This window comes from Schistocerca serialis, chromosome 9 (assembly GCF_023864345.2).
Source record: "Schistocerca serialis cubense isolate TAMUIC-IGC-003099 chromosome 9, iqSchSeri2.2, whole genome shotgun sequence".
NCBI classification, from domain to species: Eukaryota; Metazoa; Arthropoda; class Insecta; order Orthoptera; family Acrididae; genus Schistocerca; species Schistocerca serialis.
In genome coordinates, this window is record NC_064646.1 from 148,696,402 (window position 1) to 148,712,189 (window position 15,788).

At 46.4% G+C, this 15,788-nt stretch overlaps 1 protein-coding gene across 1 annotated transcript in view; it reads left to right on the forward strand.

Moving 5' to 3' along the window:
- LOC126419127 (solute carrier family 35 member G1) overlaps positions 1 to 15,788 on the forward strand; it is a 611,097-nt gene that overhangs the window by 531,918 nt on the left and 63,391 nt on the right. The window lies entirely within an intron of this gene.

Consider the following 15,788-nt stretch of genomic DNA (forward strand, 5'->3'; position numbering starts at 1 on the left):
CACGTACAGGCGTATGACACAAGTGACACCCAATCACCTGCCCACGTTCGAAGTCCGTGAGTTCCGTGGTGCGCCCCATTCTGCTCTCTCACGATGTGTAATGACTACTGTGTAATGACTGACTGGAGTACATCTACATCTACATCTACATTGATACTCCGCAAGCCACCCAACGGTGTGTGGCGGAGGGCACTTTACGTGCCACTGTCATTACCTCCCTTTCCTGTTCCAGTCGCGTATGGTTCGCGGGAAGAACGACTGTCTGAAAGCCTCCGTGCGCGCTCTAATCTCTCTAATTTTACATTCGTGATCTCCTCGGGAAGTATAAGTAGGGGGAAGCAATATATTCGATACCTCATCCAGAAACGCACCCTCTCGAAACCTGGCGAGCAAGCTACACCGCGATGCAGAGCGCCTCTCTTGCAGAGTCTGCCACTTGAGTTTATTAAACATCTCCGTAACGCTATCACGGTTACCAAATAACCCAGTGACGAAACGCGCCGCTCTTCTTTGGATCTTCTCTATCTCCTCCGTCAACCCGACCTGGTACGGATCCCACACTGATGAGCAATACTCAAGTATAGGTCGAACGAGTGTTTTGTAAGCCACCTCCTTTGTTGATGGACTACATTTTCTAAGCACTCTCCCAATGAATCTCAACCTGGTACCCGCCTTACCAACAATTAGTTTTATATGATCATTCCACTTCAAATCGTTCCGCACGCATACTCCCAGATATTTTACAGAAGTAACTGCTACCAGTGTTTGTTCCGCTATCATATAATCATACAATAAAGGATCCTTCTTTCTATGTATTCGCAATACATTACATTTGTCTATGTTAAGGGTCAGTTGCCACTCCCTGCACCAAGTGCCTATCCGCTGTAGATCTTCCTGTATTTCGCTACAATTTTCTAATGCAGCAACTTCTCTGTATACTACAGCATCATCCGCGAAAAGCCGCATGGAACTTCCGACACTATCTACTAAGTCATTTATATATATTGTGAAAAGCAATGGTCCCATAACACTCCCCTGTGGCACGCCAGAGGTTACTTTAACGTCTGTAGACGTCTCTCCATTGATAACAACATGCTGTGTTCTGTTTGCTAAAAACTCTTCAATCCAGCCACACAGCTGGTCTGATATTCCGTAGGCTCTTACTTTGTTTATCAGGCGACAGTGCGGAACTGTATCGAACGCCTTCCGGAAGTCAAGAAAAATAGCATCTACCTGGGAGCCTGTATCTAATATTTTCTGGGTCTCATGAACAAATAAGGCGAGTTGGGTCTCACACGATCGCTGTTTCCGGAATCCATGTTGATTCCTACATAGTAGATTCTGGGTTTCCAGAAATGACATGATACGCGAGCAAAAAACATGTTCTAAAATTCTACAAGAGATCGACGTAAGAGATATAGGTCTATAGTTTTGCGCATCTGCTCGACGACCCTTCTTGAAGACTGGGACTATCTGTGCTCTTTTCCAATCATTTGGAACCCTCCGTTCCTCTAGAGACTTGCGGTACACGGCTGTTAGAAGGGGGGCAAGTTCTTTCGCGTACTCTGTGTAGAATCGAATTGGTATCCCATCAGGTCCAGTGGACTTTCCTCTATTGAGTGATTCCAGTTGCTTTTCTATTCCTTGGACACTTATTTCGATGTCAGCCATTTTTTCGTTTGTGCGAGGATTTAGAGAAGGAACTGCAGTGCGGTCTTCCTCTGTGAAACAGCTTTGGAAAAAGGTGTTTAGTATTTCAGCTTTACGCGTGTCATCCTCTGTTTCAATGCCATCATCATCCCGTAGTGTCTGGATATGCTGTTTCGAGCCACTTACTGATTTAACGTAAGACCAGAACTTCCTAGGATTTTCTGTCAAGTCGGTACATAGAATTTTACTTTCGAATTCAATGAACGCTTCACGCATAGCCCTCTTTACGCTAACTTTGACATCGTTTAGCTTCTGTTTGTCTGAGAGGTTTTGGCTGCGTTTAAACTTGGAGTGGAGCTCTCTTTGCTTTCGCAGTAGTTTCCTAACATTGTTGTTGTACCACGGTGGGTTTTTCCCGTCCCTCACAGTTTTACTCGGCACGTACCTGTCTAAAACGCATTTTACGATTGCCTTGAACTTTTTCCATAAACACTCAACATTGTCAGTGTCGGAACAGAAATTTTCGTTTTGATCTGTTAGGTAGTCTGAAATCTGCCTTCTATTACTCTTGCTAAACAGATAAACCTTCCTCCCTTTTTTTATATTCCTATTAACTTCCACATTCAGGAATGCTGCAACGGCCTTATGATCACTGATTCCCTGTTCTGTACATACAGATTCGAAAAGTTCGGGTCTGTTTGTTATCAGTAGGTCCAATATGTTATCTCCACGAGTCGGTTCTCTGTTTAATTGCTCGAGGTAATTTTCGGATAGTGCACTCAGTACAATGTCACTCGATGCTCTGTCCCTACCACCCGTCCTAAACATCTGAGTGTCCCAGTCTATATCTGGTAAATTGAAATCTCCACCTAAGACTATAACATGCTGAGAAAATTTATGTGAAATGTATTCCAAATTTTCTCTCAGTTGTTCTGCCACTAATGCTGCTGAGTCGGGAGGTCGGTAAAAGGAGCCAATTATTAACCTAGTTCGGTTGCCCAGCGTAACCTCCACCCATAATAATTCGCAGGAACTATCCACTTCTACTTCACTACAGGATAAACTACTACTAACAGCGATGAACACTCCACCACCGGTTGCATGCAATCTATCCTTTCTAAACACCGTCTGTACCTTTGTAAAAATTTCGGCAGAATTTATCTCTGGCTTAAGCCAGCTTTCTGTACCTATAACGATTTCAGCTTCGGTGCTTTCTATCAGCGCTTGAAGTTCCGGTACTTTACCAACGCAGCTTCGACAGTTGACAATTACAATACCGATTGCTGCTTGGTCCCCGCATGTCCTGACTTTGCCCCGCACCCGTTGAGGCTGTTGCCCTTTCTGTACTTTCCCAAGGCCATCTAACCTAAAAAACCGCCCAGCCCACGCCACACAACCCCTGCTACCCGTGTAGCCGCTTGTTGCGTGTAGTGGACTCCTGACCTATCCAGCGGAGTACCTTGTAGTAGGTGGCAGCACAATGCACCTAATATGAAAAACGTATGTTTTGGGGGTGTCCGGATGATTTTGATCGCATAGTGTGTAAAGGAAGCAAACATAACCAAAATTAATATTTTTCAGGTGTTTGTGTTTTGCCAGCACTCGAACAATTTACTGTTTTTGTTTGGCACTTTGATAGAAAATTGTCACGAATGACAAACACTGACTCTTTCACTTTCACTCCGTCTGTGTTGATATTAAAGATGGGTAAGAAATTACGTGGCGGTGTCGTATTTGCCGAGGAGTGATTCAGCGAGTTGCTGTTACCTAATTTTTTTACCCTTACGCTGTTACAAAACTCACTACAATACTAGATAATAATTCTGTGTTAGATTTTTGTGAAACCTCGAACTAGTATTGAAAAAGCATTACAACCAGTAAATCTAATTGTTCTGCATTTCTTGATGAATGTACGTGAATTAGATATATTTGTACATTGCTGTTTACGCTAAGCTTTATATTCGTAATTTAACATCGTCGTTAGAAACAGTGATATTTTGGTGTCGGCTGTTATTGGCCATCGATGTTTAGACTTCGAGGATGAGTCTAAATCAGCATCGATGATTTACCAACCTTGCACATCCTTACCTCTGTACGTTTCCGTACGGACGTGATTTCTCTAGTCTTCGCGGATTTTAAGCGAATTGTACGTTGATGGTGGGGGCAGCATTATTTAGTGTGTCGCAAATACACTCCTGGAAATTGAAATAAGAACACCGTGAATTCATTGTCCCAGGAAGGGGAAACTTTATTGACACATTCCTGGGGTCAGATACATCACATGATCACACTGACAGAACCACAGGCACATACACACAGGCAACAGAGCATGCACAATGTCGGCACTAGTACAGTGTATATCCACCTTTCGCAGCAATGCAGGCTGCTATTCTCCCATGGAGACGATCGTAGAGATGCTGGATGTAGTCCTGTGGAACGGCTTGCCATGCCATTTCCACCTGGCGCCTCAGTTGGACCAGCGTTCGTGCTGGACGTGCAGACCGCGTGAGACGACGCTTCATCCAGTCCCAAACATGCTCAATGGGGGACAGATCCGGAGATCTTGCTGCCCAGGGTAGTTGACTTACACCTTCTAGAGCACGTTGGGTGGCACGGGATACATGCGGACGTGCATTGTCCTGTTGGAACAGCAAGTTCCCTTGCCGGTCTAGGAATGGTAGAACGATGGGTTCGATGACGGTTTGGATGTACCGTGCACTATTCAGTGTCCCCTCGACGATCACCAGTGGTGTACGGCCAGTGTAGGAGATCGCTCCCCACACCATGATGCCGGGTGTTGGCCCTGTGTGCCTCGGTCGTATGCAGTCCTGATTGTGGCGCTCACCTGCACGGCGCCAAACACGCATACGACCATCATTGGCACCAAGGCAGAAGCGACTCTCATCGCTGAAGACGACACGTCTCCATTCGTCCCTCCATTCATGCCTGTCGCGACACCACTGGAGGCGGGCTGCACGATGTTGGGGCGTGAGCGGAAGACGGCCTAACGGTGTGCGGGACCGTAGCCCAGCTTCATGGAGACGGTTGCGAATGGTCCTCGCCGATACCCCAGGAGCAACAGTGTCCCTAATTTGCTGGGAAGTGGCGGTGCGGTCCCCTACGGCACTGCGTTGGATCCTACGGTCTTGGCGTGCATCCGTGCGTCGCTGCGGTCCGGTCCCAGGTCGACGGGCACGTGCACCTTCCGCCGACCACTGGCGACAACATCGATGTACTGTGGAGACCTCACGCCCCACGTGTTGAGCAATTCGGCGGTACGTCCACCCGGCCTCCCGCATGCCCACTATACGCCCTCGCTCAAAGTCCGTCAACTGCACATACGGTTCACGTCCACGCTGTCGCGGCATGCTACCAGTGTTAAAGACTGCGATGGAGCTCCGTATGCCACGGCAAACTGGCTGACACTGACGGCGGCGGTGCACAAATGCTGCGCAGCTAGCGCCATTCGACGGCCAACACCCCGGTTCCTGGTGTGTCCGCTGTGCCGTGCGTGTGATCATTGCTTGTACAGCCCTCTCGCAGTGTCCGGAGCAAGTATGGTGGGTCTGACACACCGGTGTCAATGTGTTCTTTTTTCCATTTCCAGGAGTGTATGTCTGCCTTCGTAGAGTAGCGGTAGCGTTACCGCCTACCACGCAGAGGTCCCCGCGTTCGCTTCCCGGCAGGGTACTGGGTGCTGTGTGTCCTTCATCATCATTTTCTTCATCATTGACTTGCAAGTCGCCGAAGTGGCGTCAACTAAAAAGGACTTGCAATACGGCGGCCGAACTCCCCGAATGGGGCCTCCCGCCCAGCAATGCCATACGAGCATTTTCATTTACCTGTTCTCCAAACTTTGTCGACAGTGTTCCGCGGAAAGTACGACGTCTTCCCTCCAGGGAACCTCATTTGAGTTCTTGGATCAATTCCGTAATACTCGGTAGTCGAACGAACCTACAGGTGAGAAATCTAGCAGCAGGCTTCTGAATTGGTTCGATATGTTCCGTCAATATGACACGTTGTGAACCCTAGAAACTCGAGCGTCGACAACACAAATCGACCATTCGTCTTCACTACGATCGACTGTAAGTGTTCGTTCGATTTCATGTCACTTTGAAGTGTCACGCGTAGCAATTTAATCAACGTGATAGTATCAAGCAGCACACCACTAATAGTATATTAGAACATCACAGTACTGTTTTTCCGACTCACCTGCACTGAGTTACATTTTTCCACATTTAGAGCAACCCAACATTCGTCAAACCAAATAGAGATTTGAATCTAATCCTATAGTCATCCAGCGTCGACATTTTCGAGTACACTACGGAAGATCGTGAGGCCGTCAGGTTGGTAATGGATGAAAGTGTGGAGAGTAAATATCGTAGAGGAGACCAATGCATGAATGCAGTAAGTCAGACCAAATGGATGTAGGTTGCAGTCGTTATGCAGAGAGGAAAAGATGTGCACAGGATACACTTGAGTGGAGACCTGCATCAAATGAGTGTTCGGAATGAAGGCCATAACAACAACATCGAGAATTTGGTTTGTTTCTATGTAAATAATTGTGTTCTACGATCATGATGTAATCCAGGTGGAAAGGAAGTCAGCATCGGTCGTAATATAATCTGTATCTTATTGCAGATATAGATTTCAGCTAACAGCGTAGCAATGGCAAGTATCTTATAGGTAGTTATGGAGACTCAGCTTAGTTATAACGATACATATTACAATACAACTTTGGCATTTACAAGCATCAGTCATCTACATCTGCAGTGACATGCAGATGATATTACAACCGATGCTGACCTTCTTTTCGTACTAGAACATAGAGAGTGTTTGTTCAAGTCAACGTCTGCCAAGGCGGACGACTGCCGTTCCTGCTGGCAAGTAATTCGAGAGACGACGAAACCTGGAACAGTGATTATCTCACCCTTCCAGCTAGGTGAACACGAGAGGAATAACAGTGTGGTCAGTTGGTCAGTTTTAGTACATACTCGGCGTAAACAGGTAGTGGACCAGTTATTTTATTTTGTCTTTGCGAGGGGGAGTTGGAAAATAAGTTTCCCCTGCCAACTGTGGACAGAGTTGTGTGATATGGGTGAAAGACGACACGGCAGGTGAACGCGCACGTGCAAGACACCGATACACCATTGGGTAGAGGTTGACCGCGATCAACGAGATGGCGCGGTTGCAGTGCCTGCACAAAGCGGAGGCCAGCCGCTCAGTCTTTTCCCGGAGCTATGGAGAGAAGGTGCGTTTTGGAGTTGTGGTCAGAGGCGGAAGTCAGAGCTGTTATCCGCTATGAATGGGCACGTGGAGCATCAGGCACAGAAATTCATAACCGCCTTGTTGAGGTGTGTGGGTCAGGTGTGATGTCGAGGCAAATAGTGCGGAGATGGTGCCAGTGATTCAGTGGTGGACGTCAGCAGGTGCAGGTCGTACTGAGACCTGGACGGACGCGCTCGGCCGCTACAGATGCAAATGTCAGGAAGGTGGATGACATGATTAAAGCGAAGCGGCGTGTCGCCATTGATGGAGTAGCGGCAGAACTTGGAATCGGACATGAGCGAGTTCACAAGATAATCCACGACATTCTTCGATACAGGAAGGCGTCCTCACGATGGGTGCCCCACCAACTGACCCCGACACACATGGAACAACGCATGGCGTTCAGCTTGGAACAGCTCGTGTGTTACCGTGAATCTGGAAATGACCTTCTGTTTCGGATTGTGACGGGGCACGAAACGTGGGTCCGCCATTACACGCCCGAATCGAAGACCGCATGCATGGAGTGGAAACATCCGTCATCACCTGTGCGTCTGCAGGTAAAGTGCTACTCACCGGTTTCTGGGACGCCAAAGGAGTTTTGCTGCTGGTCTTTCTGGAGGATGCAACCATCAATGCTGCGCGGTGCAGTGCCACTCTGTAGAAATTGAAAGAGGTGATTCGGTAAACGCGGCCTGGCCTTCTCAGATCTGGCGTTCTGCTGTTGGATGACAATGCGAGACCACACACGGCGACGCCAACGCAAAACCATATTGCAACTGTTGGTTGGGAGCGCCTACACCATCCGCCTTACAGTCCGGATCTCGCACCAAGTGACTTCCATCTGTTTCCTGCTTTGAAGAAGACTCTCGGCGGAAGGCGCTTTAGCAGCAATGCTGACGTCAAACAAGCCGTTCAACGATTCTTCTGCATGCAACGCCCTGATTTTTTTCCTGGAAGGCTTTTTGAAGCTTATAAAGCGGCATGACAAATGTCTCAATGTACCGGTACTTGGAAATTATGTAGAAAAATAAAGATATGTCTCATCTTTAATGTCTCATTCTCTTTTTTTTTTTCTTTCACACACAACTCTGACCACAGACCATAGAGGAAACTTATTTTCCAACTCCCCTACGTAATAGGTAGGCTGGTACTTAAATTTGCGAAATAAAATTTTATTGAACGTTCTCATCACATTTTACGACGGGCGTTCAATAAGTACTGTAACACTTTTTTTCTGAAAACGGGTCAGTTGTATTTAAGATTCCAAGACACAATATTATTCCCCACTTTTTTGGCTACAAAACCCTATATTTCAACATAATCTCCGCTGAGAGCGACGGCCTTACATCACCTCACTGGATGGGCATGTATGACTGTACGGTACTACCCTACTGGTCGACGACGGAGCGAGCGTCTTACTGCATCAATAACCCCATCATCCACGTCCTGCTTCCCGCGGAGAGCATCCTTCATTGGGCCAAACAGATGGAAGTCGGAGGGTGCGAGATCCGGGCTTTAGCGTGGATGAGGAAGAACAGGCCAGTGCAGATTTGTGAGCGCCTCTTGGGTGTGCCGTCTTGTGTAAGGCCGTGCTTTGTTATGTAGAAAACGAAGTTCGTTCGCATTTTTGTGGCGCTGAATTCGTTTTTCAGTTCTGTGAGGGTTCAAATGGGTCAAATAGCTCTAAGCACTATGGGACTTAACATCTGAGGTCATCAGTCCCCTAGACTTACACTACTGGCCATTAAAATTGCTGTACCAAGAAGAAATGCAGATGATAAACGGGTGTTCATTGGACAAATTTATTATACTAGAACTGACATGTGATTACATTTTCACGCAATTTGGGTGCATAGATCCTGAGAAATCGGTACCCAGAACAACCACATCTGGCCGTAATAACGGCCTTGATACGCCTGGGCGTTGAGTCAAACAGAGTTTGGATGGCCTGTACAAGTACAGCTGCCCACGCAGCTTCAACACGATACCACAGTTCTTCAAGAGTAGTGACTGGCGTCTTATGACGAGCCCGTTGCTGGGCCATCATTGACCAGACGTTTTCAGTTGGTGAGAGATCTGGAGTATGTGCTGGCCAGGGCATCAGTCGAACATTTTCTGTATCCAGAAAGGCCCGTACAGGACCTGCAACATGCAGTCGTGCATTATCCTACTGAAATGTAGGGTTTCTCAGGGATCGAATGAACGATGGAGCCAAGCGTGGTAACACATTTGAAATGTAAGGTCCACTGTTCAAAATGCCGTCAATGAGCACAAGAGGTGACCGAGACGTGTAACCAACGGCACCCCATACCATCACACCGGGTGATACGCTGCCAATGTGCGTTCACCGCTATGTCTCCAAACACGGATGCGACCATCATGATACCGTAAACAGAAGCTGGATTCATCCGAAAAAATGACGTTTTGCCATTCGTGCAGCCAGGTTTGTCGTTGAGTACACCATCGCAGGCGCTTTTGTCTGTGATGCAGCGTCAGGGGTAACCGGAGGCATGGTCTCCGAGCTGATGGTCCATGCTGCTGCAAACGGCGTCGAACTGTTCTTGCAGATGGTTGTTGTCTTGCAAGCGTCCCTATCTGTTGACTCAGGGATCTAGGCGTGGCTGCACGATCCGTTACAGCCATGCGGATAAGACGCCTGTCATTTCGACTGCTAGTGATACGAGGCCGTTGGGCTCCAGCACGGCGTTCCGTATTACCCTCCTGAACCCACGGATTCCATATTCTGCTAACAGTCATTTGATTTCGACCAACGCGAGCAACAATGTCGCGTTACGATAAACCGCAATCGCGATAGGCTACAATCCGACCTTTACCAAAGTCGGAAACGTGATGGTACGCATTTCTCCTCCTTACACGAGGCATCACAACAACGTTTCACCAGGCAACGCCGGTCAACTGCTGTTTGTGTATGAGAAATCGATTGGAAACTTTCCTCATGTCAGCACGTTGTAGGTGTCGCCACCGGCGCCAACTTTGTGTGAATGCTCTGAAAAGCTAATCATTTACATATCACAGCATTTTCTTCCCGTCGGTTAAATTTCGCGTCTGTAGCACGTCATCTTCGTGGTGTAGCAACTTTACCGCGCGGCCGCTACGGTCGCAGGTTCGACTCCTGCCTCGGGATTGGATGTGTGTGATGTCCTTAGGTTAGTTAGGTTTAAGTAGTTCTAAGTTCTAGGGGACTGATGACCTTAGAAGTTAAGTCCCATAGTGCTCAGAGCCATTTGAACCATTTTAGCAATTTTAATGGCCAGTAGTGTAGAACTACTTAAACCTAACTAACCTAAGGACATCACACACATCTATGCCCGAGGCAGGATTCGTACCTGCGACCGTAGCAGCAGCGCGGTTCCGGACTGAAGCGCGTAGAACTGCTCGGTCACAGCGGCCGGCTTCCGTGAGGGCAGGGCAATACATGTCAGAGTTGAGGGCTGCGCTATGATGTAAGACAATAAACTCTTTAGAGATCCAGAAGGCCGTCGCCTTGACCTTACCGCCTGAGGTGCCGCTTTGAACTTTTTCTACGGAGGAGAGGCGGTGGCGCCACTCCACGAATTGCCGTTTCGTTTGCAGTTTGAAGCGGTGAACCCAAGTTCCATCATCTGTGACGATGTCCGAGGAAAACTTGTCACGATGAGCCTCGTAACGCTTAAGCAATTCGGCAGATATGGCCCTCTGTTGCTCTTTCTAGTTTTCTGTTAGGCGGCGATGAACTCGCGGGACACACGCCGTCCCACCGGATACACGTCGCTGAGTACCGCAAAATGGTGGGCGAGTGTGTCAGCACTAACAAAAGAGACGTCGAGTGTGCAGCGAGGTGTTAACTTGTGATCAGTCGATCACAGTGGCTGCACGTTCCAACACTCCAGGAGCCACAGCTGTGCGCGGCCGGCCGCCACGCGGGTGAGCGCACAGGTTTGCGCGACCTTGTTGCGATGATGACAGACGCCTCTCCCGACAACTCGCCGTGCTTTTGTTGACTACGAGTTCTCCGTAGACGTTCCCCAGGCGCCTATGAGTACCTGTGACAAAAAATATGCAATGACAAATCACTGCTTGGAAAGCACCTCCGTTAAGCCGTCGGCACACGGACCGTGCTGTCGAACGTTAACGTTGAGTGTGCCAAGTTCAACGTGCTGCTGAGCGCTCAGGAGCGATGCGACTTGTGCGTACGGTACGTGGGCCCCAACTTGGTATACGCGATCGCAACGCACTCCAGTGGCAGTTGAGGGATGTTTCTAGTTCGTAAATCACACTGTTTACTGAACGGGCGCGCGTAAAATTTCCCACGTTAGCTCTATTAAAACGCACGTTTCCTCTATCGTCCATGAAAGGGAAAGTACCATGTCCAATCCGTAAGGACATAGGCTTATAAAAGTTCCATTGCAAACAATGCGGTACAAATTTGTAATATTTCTCCGCATAAGATAAACATTATTTCATCATTCCCACATTTTAGTAAAACCCCAAGGTCAGTCTTACTTGATCACTGTTCCTACCCAGTAGCATAATCTTTGCAACATGTGAATTACGAAGCGTAAAAGAAAAACGAGCAAAATATCTTTATACAAGTAGCGCAAGCTGTCCTGTAGATTAAGCCAGTCGAACGAAGTCACCCCTAAAAAAACAAAAAAACAAAAAAAACTTATATTTACGCAACATCAAATATTGTAGTATTTACTTATATCAAACTAATAATAAAGTGTGAGAACCTAATAAAAACGTGAATGTTAGGGAAAAAAGTTAGAAGTGTCAAGACGCGAGCCAACGCCCCAACAAACAATTCTATATAGGACAGTGACACTATTGCTTACGCTCTTTTTTTTTTTTTTTTTTTTTTTTTTTTTTTTTTTTTTTTTTTTTTTTTTTTTTTTTTTTTATCGTTGCATCTACTCGGGGCGGACGTCGTAAGACATCCGTTTAAGTTCGTTGTTGATCGATTAACTCAGTTTTTTTATTACAGAGGGAGCTAACCCTCTGACCGAACACGCTGAGCTACCATGCCTGCTGACTAAGGCAACAACACAGTCTTTACATTTAATCATACTATGGTACCACGTGCTGAAAATCTTAATCGTAGATATATACTGAAATTTAATCGTAGATATAGATTGAAATTTCATTATAACAAATTGTACCAAGAACAATGCGTTTTGGGTGGATCTTCAGTGTGTCGCTGCCTTCAAATAGCCTAATCTCGTAATACGCAAGTTACAATTATTCTTTTGCCAAGAAAATGATGTTTCTCATTATTTTATTGGAACGAATCACAAAGTTAACAACGGGTTTTCCAGTGATTCTCAATTTGCTGGTGCTCAGAAACGGCATATGTACATATAGGCTTAAAATGAAAGCCAATATGGCGCCTCACAACTCTGTACTGAAGGGAGACGGCGTGCGTGTGACGTAGGTGGCGTTCTGCCATCTCATTGGTCAACGCTCAGACGCACGCTCAGAATATCTGAGATGCCAGATATTGCTCTGCACGTTCGGAAAGACTCCCGAGCGTGCTATTCCACGCTATGACGTCAGAAACTCGGCACGCTCAACGCTCAACATTCGGATTCACGGTCCGTGTGCCGACAGCTTTACAGACGCCATGATGAAGGCTACGAAACAGCATATCCAGACACTCTGGGATGATGATGGCATTGAAACAGAGGATGACACGCGGAAAGCTGAAATACTAAACACCTTTTTCCAAAGCTGTTTCACAGAGGAAGACCGCACTGCAGTTCCTTCTCTAAATCCTCGCACAAACCAAAAAATGGCTGACATCGAAAGAAGTGTCCAAGGAATAGAAAAGCAACTGACATCACTCAACAGAAGAAAGTCCACTGGACCTGACGGGATACCAATTCGGTTCTACACAGAGTACGCGAAAGAACTTGCCCCCCTTCAAACGGCCGTGTACCGCAAGTCTCTAGAGGTACAGAAGGTTCCAAATGATTGGAAAAGAGCACAGGTAGTCCCAGTCTTCAAGAAGGGTCGTCGAGCAGATGCGCAAAACTATAGGCCTATATCTCTGACATCGATCTGTTGTAGAATTTTAGAACATGATTTTTGCTCGCGTTTTATGTCATTTCTGGAAACCCAGAATCTACTCTGTAGGAATCAACATGGATTCCGGAAAAAGCGATCGTGTGAGACCCAACTCGCTTTTTGTTCATGAGACCCAGAAAATATTAGATACAGGCTCCCAGGTAGATGCCATTTTCCTTGACTTCCGGAAGGCGTTCGATACAGTTCCGCACTGTCGCCTGATAAAGTAAGAGCCTACGGAATATCAGACCAGCTGTGTGGCTGGATTGAAGAGTTTTTAGCAAACAGAACACAGCATGTTGCTCTCAATGGAGAGACGTCTACAGACGTTGAAGTAACCTCTGGCGTGCTTTTCACAATATATGTAAATGACCTAGTAGATAGTGTCGGAAGTTCCAAGCGGCTTTTCGCGGATGATGCTGTAGTATACAGAGAAGTTGCAGCATTAGAAAATTGCAGCGAAGTTCAGGAAGATCTGCTGCGGAGAGGCACTTAGTGCAAGGAGTGGCAACTGACCCTTAACACAGACAAATGTAATGTATTGCGAATACATAGAAAGAAGGATCCTTTATTGTATGATTATATGATAGCGGAACAAACACTGGTAGCAGTTACTTCTGTAAAATATCTGGGAGTATGCGTACGGTACGATTTGAAGTGGAATGATCATATAAAATTAATTGTTGGTAAGGTGGGTGCCAGGTTGAGATTCATTGGGAGAGTCCTTAGAAAATGTAGTCCATCAACAAAAGAGGTGGCTTACAAAACACTCGTTCGACCTATACTTGAGTATTGCTCATCAGTGTGGGATCCATACCAGGTCGGGTTGACAGGGGAGATAGAGAAGATCCAAAGAAGAGCGGCGCGTTTCGTCACACGGTTATTTGGTAAGCGTGATAGCGTTACAGAGATGTTTAGCAAACTCAAGTGGCAGACTCTGCAAGAAAGGCGCTCTGCATCGCGGTGTAGCTTGCTGTCCAGGTTTCGAGAGGGTGCGTTTCTGGATGAGGAATCGAATACAGGGTGTTACAAAAAGGTACGGCCTAACTTTCAGGAAACATTCCTCACACACAACGAAAGAAAATATGTTATGTGGACATGTGTCCGGAAACGCTTACTTTCAATGTTACAGCTCATTTTATTACTTCTCTTGAAATCACATTAATCATGGAATGGAAACACACAGCAACAGAACGTACCAGCGTGACTTCAAACACTTTGTTACAGGAAATGTTCAAAACTTCCTACGTTAGCGAGGATACATGCATCCACCCTCCGTCGCATGGAATCCCTGATGTGCTGATGCATTCCTGGAGAATGACGTATTGTATCATAGCCATCCACAATACGAGCACGAAGAGTCTCTACATTTGGTACTGGGATTGCGTAGACAAGATCTTTCAAATGCCCCCATAAATGAAAGTCAAGAGGGTTGAGGTCAGGAGAGCGTGGAGGCCATGGAACTGGTCCGCCTCTACCAATACATCGGTCACCGAATCTGTTGTTGAGAAGTGTACGAACACTTCGACTGAAATGTGCAGGAGCTCCATCGTGCATGAACCACATGTTATGTCGTACTTGTAAAGGCACATGTTCTAGCAGCACAGGTAGACTATCCCGTATGAAATCATGGCGGTGAATCGAGGAAGTACAGTACATACTGATGAAACTAAAATGAGCTCTAACATGGAAATTAAGCGTTTCCGGACACATGTCCAGATAACATTTTTTCTTTATTTGTATGTGAGGAATGTTACCTGAACGTTTGACCATACCTTTTTGTAACACCTTGTATATTACTTCCCCCTACTTATACCTCCCAAGGAGATCACGAATGTAAAATTAGAGAGATTGGAGCGCGCACGGAGGCTTTCCGGCAGTCGTTCTTCCCCCGAACCATACGTGACTGGAACAGGAAAGGGAGGTAATGACAATGGCACGTAAAGTGCCCTTCGCCACACACCGATGGGTGGCTTGCGGAGTATAGATGTAGATGTATGTATGGTGCCGCCATCTATAGGAGATACATGAAACTATAGGAACAGAAGCGGAATATTTCACGAAATCCTACAAAAAATTCTGCATTTTTTCAGTATACCAAGGAAAAAAATGTGTTATATGACTCATCGAATGTCACTTGTATATGAAATTAAATAAAGTGTTTACTATGGGTACGATTCCTGGATAGAGACCTAGCAGTTCTGTGGTGTGCATACTGTAAGACCTTCGGTACACACACCATCAGATTATTTGACTTGTCGCTCTAACGAAGTAGGTGAGTGTCAGCAATATGTCTCGTGGTCTTATCGTTGCGTGTTTATCTTCTGCCGTTAGGTCATACGATAGAAACGCCACTTGCACGCTTAGAGTAGCAGATTGACGGTGACCAACTTTAAACGGAACCTGATTAATTTTCACACACATTTATTAAAATAATAAAAAGCATAGACATTACGTAACTTGATTCTGCATGCTGTTTACAACTGACAACTGTGAAGTTCCTTTGGTCTTGGTACGTTAATCTTATTCTCACATATCTCTGATACTTGACAAAGTGTCTATTCATTTCTCTTCATGGCTATGTACAGGAATATGATAACCTTATTAGGCGCAGACTGAAACTTGACTACAGACTGTTGCAGACTGATGCAGACTGAGTAATCGGAGGTCTGTACACTCGTTATAATACCTCGCGCGTTCAGGTATCACTGTGCGAGTGTGATCCGCAAGGAGAATAGGTTCTACGTTAGCAGCGATCTCATTGGCTGCGTTACATATTAACACGCGGATCGGCGGAAGCAGAATTT